The sequence below is a fragment of the Lepisosteus platostomus genome, chromosome 16 (genome assembly GCF_059453375.1).
Source record: "Lepisosteus platostomus isolate fLepPlt1 chromosome 16, fLepPlt1.hap1, whole genome shotgun sequence".
Classification (NCBI taxonomy): Eukaryota; Metazoa; Chordata; class Actinopteri; order Semionotiformes; family Lepisosteidae; genus Lepisosteus; species Lepisosteus platostomus.
The window spans coordinates 13,248,695-13,263,225 of NC_142626.1; the positions used below are offsets into that span (position 1 = coordinate 13,248,695).

The 14,531-nt window shown below is 40.1% G+C and overlaps 1 protein-coding gene and 2 long non-coding RNA genes across 3 annotated transcripts in view; 1 reads left to right on the forward strand and 2 right to left on the reverse strand.

The window, feature by feature from the left end:
- The window catches only part of LOC148646899 (protein NLRC3-like), a 1,251,308-nt gene that overhangs the window by 680,474 nt on the left and 556,303 nt on the right, over positions 1 to 14,531 (reverse strand). The gene's annotated exons all lie outside the window — the stretch shown is intronic.
- On the forward strand, positions 7,821 to 8,440 carry LOC148646910 (uncharacterized). The gene is made up of 2 exons (XR_015927640.1): positions 7,821 to 7,903; positions 8,139 to 8,440. It is a non-coding gene; the product is annotated as an uncharacterized LOC148646910 (long non-coding RNA).
- On the reverse strand, positions 12,160 to 13,863 carry LOC148646911 (uncharacterized). Its single transcript, XR_015927670.1, has 2 exons — positions 13,645 to 13,863; positions 12,160 to 13,510 (listed from the first exon to the last, which is right to left on the reverse strand). It is a non-coding gene; the product is annotated as an uncharacterized LOC148646911 (long non-coding RNA).

Sequence of the window (14,531 nt, forward strand, 5' to 3'; positions counted from 1 at the left end):
TGGTGGTGTTTGTTGTGACAGAAAAAGATTAACAGTTTAGCATGAACACTCCCAGAACCGCAGGACTAGACAGAGAGCAGCTCTATAAGGAAACGAGAATGAGACACAATCAGCTGAGACCTTTTTCCATTCAGCATAGCATGAATGGATTGGGGTGTTGAGAGTTTGGTTAAATCAGCACTTGGCTCTGTGTGTTTAGACACATTACTGGTGGAGGTGATACCATGTTTAACAGAGACTGAAGTTTGCAAATACACAGTTTGTATTTCATATTCTACAGCTATTGGAATATTAATACACAGCTATTACTTAAAATCACATTTTACTTAAGCTAAACACTTACAGTAAATACAGGCTTTTTGTTTAATTAGGGCTGCACAGTTTATGACTCAGACAGAGGTTCGATCTGTCTTCCCTTGGCTGGCTAAGGGCTGAATTCTCTAAAACGTGAGATTGCATAATTGATTTTTAGTGCTTTCAACATAGAAGCTGTCAAAAATACTCATGTCCAGACTTACTCTGTCTATCATTGTCGTGAAAAGAGCATGTTTATAAAGGGCTGTGCCTCAGACCTCTTTAGAGATTCATCAGCCTTACTCTGCTGACCACACTCAGCTGAGAACCTCATCCACCCCTGTCAACCCTTCACTTGCGACCCCAAGTGGTTTAGTCCTATAACTACAGTCTCTCCACAGTTTCCTATTGCCAACTAGGGACTCTATGTCACAAACCATCGTTCCACTTATACTATAGTTAACTAGCTATTGAAGTTAATTGACCAGTTTTGAACGTAGTGGGCACCACCATTAGCATTGTCAGCTCTAAGCTCTAAGATCATACAAATACTGATCTCTGGGTTTACATCAGAAACATTTAGGCACACACTGCTCTCAGGGTTTACATTATGTACACTTAGACACAGTCTGAGATACAGTATATCAGGTATATCACCCTGTAACTCCCGGATGAGAAGAAGGTTACTGCTGGAAAGGTGATAATTGGACCAGTAGGGGGAGCTAACTCTGTGGTCTGTGTGGGTCCTAATGCCCCAGTATAGTGACAGTCAACATATACTGTACAAAGGAGCCGTTCTTCGGATGAGACCTTAACAAGGTGCTGACTCTCTATGGTCATTAAAAATCTCAGCGTGTTTATTGAAAAGAGTAGGGGTGTTACCCCTGGCATCCTACCTAAATTTCCCATGTCCTCTACTCATCATGGCCTCCTCCTGGGACACTTTGGCTGCTGTTGCATCATCCAGGTGAGGCTACACTTTGGTGGCGGTGGAGGGGAGTCCCCATTCCCTGTAAAGCTCTTTGAGTGTCAAGAGAAGAGCCGTATAAATTAAATATTAATGAAAATGGAGGTGGACCTTGTCAGGCAGCTCCAATCCCCCTAGGGAAATCTGCAACACAACATTGTGTCCTGATATTGTCATGCCCTCTACATCTGGAGGGCGCTCCTACTCTGTCCTGTCCCTAGTTCCCTGTACTTTGCTTGTCCATCCGCTGTGTCTTTGTCTGGGGCTATATATTTCTGGGTCACACTTTCCTCCTCACACAGCATTGAGGTTTAGAATTTCTTGAGACTCGCCTAGCACCAGGTCGCTCCATGTCCGTGGCCTGAGGGCATAGGTTTCTATATAGCATTTCCTGGACAGCTGAACCCGGGCTAAACCCTGTTCCGCCACTACGCATAGGGTCTTTTTTCACTTTGGGCAGAAGAGACCAAAGACTATACTCCTCATGGAATTGACAGTCTTGTCTCTTTGTGTTCAGATACAGCAAGATTACTGTATGCAAACAGAAACAAACATAATCTAAAAGTAAACTAGCAGTCAGCAGTGTCTTTCAATTACATGACTTGCAGACAGAGACAGAGAAGTCTTAGCTCCTGCCCCTGACTCTAAAACTGCACTAGAAGGTATCACTACTGTGTCTCCTAGTATGTAAATGCAGGTAACTAGATAACTAGCTGAAGATGCAACAGATTGTTACTGTCAGAGTTACCATGAGCTCAATAATAGCTGTCTCTCCCTCCAGTGTTACACACATAGAAATAACTCCCTCAGCAGGTCAGCTGCGACCTGAAGCTGAGGCTGAAAGTAATGACACTGTCACGATTATAGTTCCCCCTCCTTAAGGGTGCTCCAGCCCTTTCACTTAAGACTTTATTCTATGCACCTGCTCCCTATTCCCAGCCCACCTTAAAAGCCAGGCGCTGACGCTCATCCGGGTTCTGCATCTGATTTCCATATCGTGCGAGTCCGGGACCTGGAAGCGCCTGGTCCCGTTAAGGTTTTAATCTCTGTTCCTGTTCCCGTTCCTGTTCCCCGTCCGCCGGTTCTGACCCGGCCTTCATGGTTTTTAATTCCTTCTTCTAATGGATCTTCTGGTTTTGGACTTTCTCGTGTGTTTTTGGATACTCTAAGGATTACTCTTTGGGATTGTTCGCCTCGGCCACACCTCCCCCGTGCACCAGAGCAACTTGGACACGACCCCCTGTCTTCAGCCCGTATTCCTGCATGACGTTTCCCAGTGTTTCCCCACTCCGTCGGATTGTGTCGTACGCATAGGGTCCGGAAAGAACTGTTCGTTACAGACACAGGACATAGCCCATGGAGGAGCTCAGCTTTTTGTTTAGAAGTAGTCTGAAATGGTGGCAAGTAGAGCTGTTCTCAACAACTTGGAAATTAAAATATTATAATATTCATTTAGATTTAAATTGTAGGATCACACAGATATGTCTGTGCTGAGGAAAAGATGAAGGGAAATAAAATATTTTTCTCATGCTGAAGTAAAAACTGATAATAACCAAACCAATATATTGTGACAGGTTAAAGAATAGAAGTAAACAGGCCTTCGTTGTACCTTTTTCACATCATATCACAACTCTTTCAATAATTGCTTGTCCAATTTAGGGCTTCTGTGGCCCAGAGCTTATCCTGCAAAGCACCGGGCACATGGTGGGATACACAGTGGTGGAGATGGGGGTTTTCATTTGCTGTTACAATTAGAAATTGTAACAGCAAATTGCAAGAGGATTTGTGTCACGATCGTCATCCCTCCTCTAAAGGGCGCTCCGACCCTTTCCTATTTTAGTTCATTATGTGCAGCTGTCCATGTTTTCCTTGTTATTATTTAAAGCCTGGCACTCCCACTATTCCACGCTCTGCATTGGAATACGTACGCCCAGAAGCCCGCATACCAGCGGATCATGGAGGGACCCAACGGCATAGGCTTCATCAGGCATCCTGACCTGCTGAGTCCAGGGCTCGGAGCACCTGGCCTCATTACTGTTTTTATCCTCCTGAATCCCTGTCACTATTCCTGTTCTAGATCCCATTCCGGTTTTAATCTTGTCTGTCTCGGATTGGATCTCCCAGCTCCTGGACCCTGGACTGTGACCCGATTTCCCCTTTGGACTGCCTTAGGACTTGTCATCAGATCACAGCCGTCACGCCCCCCCGTCTGTCATCCCGTCCTGCTCTTGCTGTGGTTCCCTTGAGGTCTTATTCCAGTCACTTCCGGATTATAGCGTCTGCATAGGGTCTAAAGTACGCACTACCTGGGAGTCAGGACCAGCTCCCGTGACAATTTGATGACTTTTAGAAACCAATCAAACATCATAATTTACAATCTCATGCAGGAATTCTGAATATACAACATACAGTTTATTAATACAGTATTATCAATACGTGCATAACAAACAAGCGTAACAAAATACATCTGAGAAATGATCTGCTGTGATATGAATGACTGATTACAAGGGGATTACAAAGAAAAGAGTTAATAATTTCAGAGTTAAAATATGCAGAGATGATAATGTTTTACAGTCTAGCTTGTAGGTTGTATCAGTCTCGTAAAACTAAATCATATTCATATTCTCAGACACAAGTGAATATGCATTAACTATCATGAACTAAACATCAAATGTGTGTTTGGAATAATAGCACACCCCTTGAGAATTATGATGTGAATAATGATATTTTACTTTGGTCTTTTAAAGCAGTTTGTGCACAGTTTTTCCTCTAGATATCTGCAAGGTAGGCAACAGAGGAACTTAGGTCATTCCGTGTTATAGTTTTTATTCAGTGTGTGCTTGGATATTCTGGATGTCGACAAAGAGTCTAGCTGTCTGATTTTGTTGATCGTCGAAGATAGCGTTGGGTTTACAAACAGAATATTTCTTCTGTTTCAGGAAGAATATCTTGGAATTCTGCACTTTACTGACACACTCTCTCAGCCTGGCTTCTCTGAGAAAAGTTTAAGTCCTGACTCGGACTGCTTGCAGTCCCATGGTTGAAAATTCAGTTTGCCAGTTTAGATGAAGAGATTGAGTCAGTGAGTTAACCAATGGAAAATGACTTGAGTTACAGTTTTGTAGTATCGCATCAGAAGTTGGTGATTGTCTGAGATGCCATCAGGTATACCACTAGGGCCCACCTTAAAGGTCACTCATCGGTGGATCTTCCTTTGGGTGATTGAACGTGCCCTGTGACTTTAAAGATCAGATCCAGATGTACCTATGGCTCTCAACTAGACATCCAGGCACTAGCAGTGGACATCCATCATGGGAGTTTAGATCGCCTCTGTTGTAGGAAGGATCGTTATCCAGAAGACAAAGTCATCTCTCTTACTTTCCCACATGTGAAAACCACCAGGTCATTCTTAGGCTGAGATCATAAGGATAACAAGCTTTTTAGCTACATTCCTATGTAGAGTATTTACACAGGCAGGCACCAGGTTATATGGTCAAGGTACACAAAGATTATTAGAAATCTTTAATTGCACCTTAATTCTAATTATAAGAAAGATAGTTCCGGTCCTGAAATCTAATTGGCTGACACACTTTTGAAGCTGTGTTATATTCTCTGATATACGCACACCCTGGAAGGAATTTTGACATTTTACTGTGTGATAAAGGAATTTCAATGCGCTGACTGATAAATAACTGTCAATCAAATCAATTGCATAGGCTTTTTTTTGCTGTCTTTGTTGCACTCTGCAGGATCCTTGTGATATTTTGTGCTCTCGTTGAATGATAGTGTCACATAGTTTAAATCATTTTCATTCTTAGAAATTATGATATGCTTGGTTAAAAGCAAGGGAGATTACAGTATGTCTGTTATAGTAGACATGAAAACAAGAGTTCACTTCCACATTATTGGAAACCCAATTTTAATGACAAAGCGCTGGGGTAATATCCTGGCAGCAGGCACTAAAACCAGCACAAGTGGGAGCACTCCCACGGCGAAAAAAAATGCCTGACAAACTAGGGATTGGACAGTTTTTGAAAATGTTCAAATGTGCTAAACAAAAAACAAAAAAGAAGTCATTTTTATCATATTGGCTAACTAATGTCCTCTCTTTGCTGCTGCTGCTCCGCAAAAAGTCTCCTTGAAACTTAAATGTCTGGGTTACCAAGCCATGGAGCTTGTGTTCGGGGTGGATGTTGGTCATCCCTGTTTCAAACCATGCTTTGATTTTTCCCTAAACCCCCCTCCCCAATTTTCAAATCTTCACCTCTGGGTTCCAGTGGAGCTTCACTTTCTTCTTTCTTGTCTCGGGAAAAGAGCTGTGCTGATAAATCGATGTGACAAACAAGTTCCTGCTCCCTATTTACTTTTCAGAGTTTCATGAAGCAACTTTATTTTTTAAAATTTAGATTTTCAAAAATTTACTTTTTTTCAAATTTTATTCTGATTTTATTCTGTCTTTTCAATACACAGATATTCAATGCTTATTCCCATGTACCTGACCTGAATCATCTCTGAGGGTTTCTTGGGGTGCAGATTGTGGGATAGAATGAACCCAGAAACAAAAAGATGTTTTGTAAAGTGAATCTCACCTTTCATTTAATATAATGTAATTAATTTAATTCATTCACTAATTAATTGTTTTTAACAACTGTTATCTAACTTCCCCAGTGCTGGTTACAAACATACACAAGAGGATCAATAAGAAGGACTTTGAGAATAAAATGACACCAAAGGCCCAGGGTGAACAGAATGTATTCACACTAATACTTTTCAATGATAATCATGAAAAATTGCTGAATCCATGGCTTTACACCCACTGCATAGTCATTACTATGATCTCTTTAATGTAAAGGACTATGCTATGATACTGATCAACTCGTCCAAAATATGCATGCATTGGAATTATAGCTGGTGATCATACTGTATACCCCTTACAGTACATGAAGTTAAAAGTCAATGATTAGCAAGGGTTAGAGTAAGATACACCATTAATCTTCAGTATTCATATTGTTAAGTTTATTCAATTATCACAGTATGAGGAACACTTCCAGCGCCTGCTTGTACAAGTAAATACATAGCACCAGTGCTACAGTGCCTATAATCCCACACTAAGCAGAGCTGTAACATTGACTGAAGATGAGGATTAAGAAGAGTTCTAACTACTGCTACCACTACTCCAGGTATTCCAGGTATAGAAGATCTAGAGAACAGATTTTAGTAAAAGATGCCAAAATGAATTAATATAATTACACACATCATTCTTAAATATATGATGGTTTATCAGGGCGCATAACACATTGTAACTGTGCATTTCTACATTTCAACCTCTGCTATAAAAAAATTACTTCAATAAAAAGTTGGGTTCAATTTTTGTTTTAATTCCTGTAGTGCGTTTAACCTTTAAAACTCACTGGGTATTAATAATCCTGCTATATCTTAGCAAGGCAGTTTCAACCAGTCTCTCCACTCTCTACTCCATTCCACCTGTGTTGAGTGGAGTAAGGGCTCGGCCGATTGTATCTCATCCTCTGCTCCTTATAAAGCTGCTCTCTGTCTAGTCCTGCTGTCCTGGGAGTGTTCATGCTAAACTGTTCATGTTGGCCCTGAATCCTGATGTTGGAGAAGTGAGCTTCACTTACCCCCCAGTTGGGAACCTGGATACAAAAATAAAGAGAGAATAGAAAGAGGAGAGGGAGGGAGTTGGAAACTTTAGACCTGAGGGTCTGAATGTTTGAGGTTTTAATACAGACACAATTGAGAAAGAGGACTGACCCCTTCAACTGTCGGTTATATAGAAGAACAGAAGACTGTCATGCAAAGAGAGAGCACACTCCCCATGAACATTAAAATAAGTTTTCAGTGTCTCTCCAGCCCCATAGATAAAACATGTCTTTCCTTCAACACTGTGAGGAATGTCCCATGGGACCACAAACATATAACAAGGTATTTTGTCAGATCTGAACTGAACATTTTGCCTCTCTTGTATTGCCCCAAAAGTATTAAGAGTGTTTAAGTCAGTGCAGTTAGTAATTGTGCTGCATCTGAACAAACAGAGCCAAGTGCAGTTTTAACCAGATTTTCTGCACTCCACCCCATTCCAGCTATGTTGGGTGAAATGCGGACATAGCTGATAAGTGGATTTGTGACAGTGTAAACTTATATAAAATGTGGGTTGCATGACTGTTTTTAATATGTGCATTTGCATGCTTCAGTCTCTGTAAAATATGTTTTTAGTTCAACTATTGATCCTGCTGTACCTGAACACACAAAACCAAGTACTGCTTTAACCAGACTCTCCACACTCCACTCCATTCAAGTTGGACTCAGCTGATTGTGTATAATCCTCTGCTCCTTATAAAGCTGCTTTCTGTCTAGTCCTGCTGTCCTGGGAGTGTTAATGTTAAACTGCTCATCTTGCTCTGTCACATCACGCAGCACCAAGCCTGTTTTTCTAGCACTGACTGGCTACTAATGCAGCCTAACCCAGAAAGATAATTTGCATAGAAGACACTTCTGGGAGTGTTTATAGCCTTGTGAGTTTAACACTTCCAGACAGAGATCTGCGCTTCATGGTAACAGAACCCACAGGAACAATGACTTTCTTCATCATATTTATCTGGACACTCCTCATCACTGATCAGGGTAAGAATGGGTTTGGATATTTTATAGAATTTAAAACATTTTTGTATTATGTGAAGAAGAAATCAAGATTTATGTTAATTTAAAAATAAAAAATATTAAAGCATCATAATAAATATCTTATTAATTTATTCTGTTTTCATACTGTATGTCTATCATATAATGTATTACTGATTTACAGAATAAATTGGTATTTTCAATACTTTCCCACTTTTTGCAATGTTTTCTTCATTTTCAGAATCTAGTGGACAGATTTTTGTGACCCACGCTCCTACAATATTGACTGCTCCAGGACAGACAGTCACTGTTAGCTGTAAGACCAGTCCTGCAGTGTACAATAATGATCGCCTCAGCTGGTACCAACAGAAAGCTGGAAAAGCTCCTAAACTCCTGATCTATCTTGCAACTACCCGTCGGACTGGGATCCCAGAGCATTTCAGTGGCAGTGGCAGTGACCATCACAAGAGTCCAGGCTGAAGAGGCACACAAACAAACTGAACTTCAATAAAATATATACTGTATATACAGTGGTGTGAAAAAGTGTTTGACCCCTTCCTGATTTCTAATTTTTTTTCATGTTTGTCACACTGAAATGTTTCAGATCGTCAAACAAATTGAAGTTTTAGACAAAGATAACACAAGGAAACACAAAATGCAGTTTTTAAATGAAGGTTTTTATTATTAAGGGAAAAAAAATCCAAACCCACATGGCCCTGTGTGAAAAAGTGATTGCTCCCCCTGTTAAAACATAAATCAACTGTGGTTTATCACATCTTTGGATAGCTGAGTTCAATTTCTCTAGCTACACCCAGGCCTGATTACTGCCACACCTGTTCTCAATCAAGAAATCACTTAAATAGGACCTGCCTGACAAAGTGAAGTAGGCCAAAAGATCGTCAAAAGCTAGACATCATACTGCGATCCAAAGAAATTATGGGAACAAATGAGAAACAGAGTAATTGAGATTTATCAGTTTGGAAAAGGTTATAAAGCCATTTCTAAAGCTTTGGGACTCCAGCGAACCACAGTGAGAGCCATTATCCACAAATGGCGAAAACATGGAACAGTGGTGAACCATCCCAGGAGGGGCCAGTTGACCAAAATTACCCCAAGAGCGCAGCAACGACTCATCCAAAGTAGAGAGTCAAAGTAGAGAGTCAAAATGACAGGAGAAGTGTTATGACAGTGATATTGCCATCAGCCTAGAGTAATTCTGTAATATTAATAATCTCCTTTTCTCATATTCTGTTTCAGACTTCAGTACAGATGCAGCCATTCAAAGTGCGCGGTACAGACACGTACCTGAGGTAATTGGCTACGGCGTCGCGCATCATGATGCAAGATGACGCGGGGTACCGCGGTACGTGATTGGTTGACCGACAGTTGGTCTGTCGTAGGAAGACTTACAGTAAACGTCTTTACTGTGCCCGTTGTAGATATTGAATTTAACCACTGAAGGGAAATCTTAGTAGCTGAGCATAAAAAGAATAGGAGCATACTGTAACGTGTGTGAAGGCCATAAACGATATTAATTTTGGAACATAAATATACAGCATATGGCTGGTCTTGGTACTTTAAAGAAAAACTACACACCAGTATTCCATTTCTCCCTAAACATTTTAAGCATCGAAGTCTTTAACTAAAGAGATACCGGATTCAACAAGCATACTTTTAGAATTTGATTAAAAGGGAATATAATATGGAATCGCATATCTAAAGAATTTAATAACGATATGACTAGTGTACTGCGACAGGGCTGTGTAGGGCTGTTTCGCTTCTCTTTTCATGTGACTTCCCTTGTAGTCTACTGGTCTACATGCCTGACTACTAACTGTTGGGTTGTGTGTTCAAATCTAGCTGATGCTGGACTTCTCTTTTAACAAACATTTCTTCGAAAAGATAGAATAGCAATATTATGGACAATCAATTGACTTTTTTATTTCAAAATATCACAACATGATCGATTCTAAGTCATTTTTGATAACAACAATAACAATAATAAAAACTCCCTTGCTTTTAACAGAACGTTTCATAATGTCTAACAACGAAAATTATTTAAACTGCAACGCATCATTCAACCAGAGCGCAAAATATCACAAGGATCCTCAAGAGCACAGCAAAGACTGTATTAAAAGATACTTGTATAAGATACATGAGAATCCAAGCTTTTTTATCTACGCTTTCTTTTCCGTATACCAGAGATTATGGTACCACTTCAGAAGGGTGTCAGCCACTCAGATTCCAGGAATCGGTACTTTAAAGAAAAAATACACACCAGTATTCCATTTCTCCCTAAACATTTTAAGCATCGAAGTCTTTAACTAACATGTGAAATAGCAGGTATAAAAAGTGGTAGTTTTAAGCTTTTCTGCTAATATAATATGGAATCGCGTATCTAAAGAAATTAATAACGATATAATTATATTCATATACTGCAACGCAGTAGTACATGCTGTACAACGTCTGTTGATGCTGTATGTGTAGGGCTGTTTCACTGCTTCTCATGTGACCTTTGCTGGTGGTACTGTGGTCTATGTTCCTGCCTTGTAAACCAGAAATTGTGTGTTCAAATCCAGCCCATCCTGTGACTCTTCTCTTAAACAAAAAGTTGTTCTCTTTTCTCTTTGGTTTCTGTCAAAGCGCAATGAAACCTTTAACTTGATTCTTATGGATGCCCGGTCCCGCCAGGGATTTAAAAAAAACATGCAATCACATATCTAAAGAAATATGTAACAGTATGACTATGTTCATGCACAAATAGTAGCATGTGACACTTAGACTTGACTTTTTTTAGGGTAGACTTGACTTTATTGCCATGAGATATACAATAGATTGTCATTAAACAACCTTCTGTTTATTAATCTTCCTTGTTATGCACAGTGGGAATGGTAATGTAATGGGAATTAATTTAATCAAAGAGATCTCTCTGGGTGGGGCGCGGGACAGCCGGCAGGCAGGCGGTGGGTGACAGAGAAGAAAAGAAAGGCAGCTTTTAACTCCGCAAGTCTGAGTTTTTGTGCCCGTCATCGTTACACTATCATTCTTTCCATTGAAAACCTGTTTATATGTGACCTTTCAGAACACCTATCTGTTTTCTTCCTAGCACAATTTATGAGCACTCTGTGATTAAATTAATTCTCATTACATTATCATTCTCACTGTGCATAACAAGGAAGATTAATAAACATAAAGTTGTTTAATGACAAACTATTGTTTATCTCATGGCTAGATAGTAAAGTCTAGCCAAAAAGAGAAAACATCGACTTTATTTAAACTCCAGCGAAAGTATTAATTACCATACTTTTATGGTACATGACTTTGCTAAAATGTATTTAAAAATAAAAATGATTACGCTTTCAGTGGAGTGTCCAGATAAAGTGCTATATTAGTGTAAGCAATTAATTAATTAAATTACAAATGCCAGCGGAGAGAGAGAGACACAGCTTTTCATTGTCAAAAAGTAATTGTTTTTTAATTTGTCAGCACCCAGACAAACGCAAACGCGTTTTAAATAAAATGCTTTATTCATTCTTAATCAGACTCACATTCCCGAATGTCCCCCCCCACCCCGCCCCGCCCCGCCCCCACACAAGTACATCATGAAATCCTAGGAAGAACACGAAACAGCCTGTTAATAAAATGGTTGCAATTTTGTTCGGTCAGTTATTTCTCCCAGAATTTGTAAATCGCATTGATCAGTTCTTGCTTTGTGCTGGCTTTAGCTCGATGACATTGGAACACAGCGACTCAGACACCCATTGAATGGAAAGGGACACTTTAATTTTTTGTACGGCTGGCACAGCACCCCACCACACCCATGCGCCAGCAGAGAGAGAGAGACACACACACACCGGTTTTCACTGTCAAAAAGAAATTGTTTTTTTTACTTTTGTACCATTTTGTTTTTTACATTCCTCTTGTTTAACAGGAATGTTTTGTTTCTGGACATACTGTTAGACTAGGGGAAAAGAGCGCCTCCTTCTTCGAAGTATTTCGTTGATTCGATCACAAATTCTTTTCCAGTCGCACAAAGTAAGTGTTGAGATTCTCCGATTCACCATGCTACTAATGGTTTCTCGGAGATTGCAAAGCATGGCACTTTTGCCTCTGGACCCATCGAAATTTACCGATGTGGTCCACCCCCAGTAAATTTCAAAAGCCACAGGATTTCGAAACACGAGAGAGACAGAGACACACACAGTTTTTCATTGTCAAAAAGTAATTGTTTTTTACTTTGTCAGCACCCAGACAAACGCAAATGCGTTTTTAATAAAATGCTTTTATTCCTTCTTTATCAGACTCACATTCCCGAATGTCTCCCGCCCCGGTCAACAATCCACATCTCTCCCCTTTTTACAAAATGACATTGTTGAAAACTGTTCCAGAGCAACTGTTGTTTCATCGGTGAAAAGTACATCATGAAATGTCTCCCCCTGTTAAATCCATTGGAGCACTTGTTTGAGTCTTTCCTCTTTGTTTTTTACCCTTATAATGGGGCATGTGTTGTTTTTTTTGTATCTCCATCCAAGCCTTCTGCGCACTCTTCTTATCGATGTCAGACTAACGCAAATACTGTACAATGTCTCGTGTTGACTTCCCGTTTCTTTTCATCTTCATTATTTGGTGTGAGAGAGTCTTCATGATTTGGCCACAGTCCGTCTCCTTACCAAAGCGATTCAGTGGTGCAGCTTGAAGTCTGTACCTGTATACCCATATCTTGATTTAAATACTTTTATTTTTTCACAATCTGGCAATGCCAGACAGAATTCACATTCGCTGCAGCCAAATGGCCTTGCAGATCAGAAAATCAAGGAACGCAACAATTATTGCCCGGCTCCTCAATGGGATAGCTTTACCGTGCTAATGCGTTGGTTTAACAGTCCGGGTGTGGCAAGCTTCTAATGTCTCCCGACTTCGGCGAAAAGGAACTTGTCTTTCATTGGAAGACAATGAACACATTCTAACCGTACATGAGAATATACAGATGCAGCCATTCAAAACGGGTGGGGTATTTCGTGGTATACCTCGGTGGCGTGTCGCATCAAAACGCGGTATCACCCGGTGTATCGCATCATTTAACGTCATGCCGGAAAGTATCCGGAATCACCTTGTAAAACCGCCAGGTGGAGCCAATACAGCTTAACCTCTCATGTACAGCATTTAAGCTTTTAAATTTAAACTGTGTATTACAGCATGTTAATCATCAGTCATTAAGAAGTTGGTATATTTTATGAAAGTACGATTGCTCAGTTGGACAAAAGTGCACAACCTACCTTTATCATAAATATTTTAATGATGCAGAAATATTTTATGCATAAAAGCCTTTACCGAAGATATTACTATAGTATTAATAACAGCCTGGACTCCTGTGATGGTCAGAGTGAAGTCAGTCCCAGATCCACTGCCACTGAAATGCTCTGGGATCCCAGTCTGACATAGTTGCTGCATAAATCAGGAATTTATTAGTTTCTCCAACTTTCTTTTGGTACCAGGCTAGGAATCTGTTATTGTATAGTGCTGCACTGGTCTTACAGTTCACAGTGACTGTCTGTCCAGGGAGAACAGATTTCATTGCTGGAGTCTGAGTCACAGTTACCTGTCCTCTGGATTCTGCAAATGAGAAAGTAGTAAATATCATTAAAATATCATTAAAAATTTAATTGATTTCCTTTTTTATACAAAACATTTCATTTTTACCTATAGTTGTAAACTACATTCATCAAATATTTCAGACCCATTCCTACCTCGAGCAGAGACTAGGAGTGTCCAGATGAAAATAGTGATGAAGGTCATTGTTGCTGTGGGTTGTGTTTCCCTGAAGGGCAGCTCTCAGTCTTGAAGTGTTAAACTCACAGGGCTATAAACACTCCCAGAGCATGTACTGCCAATGCAAAGTGTCTTTTCTATGCAAATTGTCTTCCTGGCTTTAGCAGCACTTGTAGCCAGTCAGTGCTGGAAACACAGGCTTGGTGGTGTTTGTTGTGACAGAAAAAGATTAACAGTTTAGCATGAACACTCCCAGAACCGCAGGACTAGACAGAGAGCAGCTCTATAAGGAAACGAGAATGAGACACAATCAGCTGAGACCTTTTTCCATTCAAAATAGCATGAATGGATTGGGGTGTTGAGAGTTTGGTTAAATCAGCACTTGGCTCTGTGTGTTTAGACACATTACTGGTGGAGGTGATACCATGTTTAACAGAGACTGAAGTTTGCAAATACACAGTTTGTATTTCATATTCTACAGCTATTGGAATATTAATACACAGCTATTACTTAAAATCACATTTTACTTAAGCTAAACACTTACAGTAAATACAGGCTTTTTGTTTAATTAGGGCTGCACAGTTTATGACTCAGACAGAGGTTCGATCTGTCTTCCCTTGGCTGGCTAAGGGCTGAATTCTCTAAAACGTGAGATTGCATAATTGATTTTTAGTGCTTTCAACATAGAAGCTGTCAAAAATACTCATGTCCAGACTTACTCTGTCTATCATTGTCGTGAAAAGAGCATGTTTATAAAGGTCTGTGCCTCAGACCTCTTTAGAGATTCATCAGCCTTACTCTGCTGACCACACTCAGCTGAGAACCTCATCCACCCCTGTCAACCCTTCACTTGCGACCCCAAGTG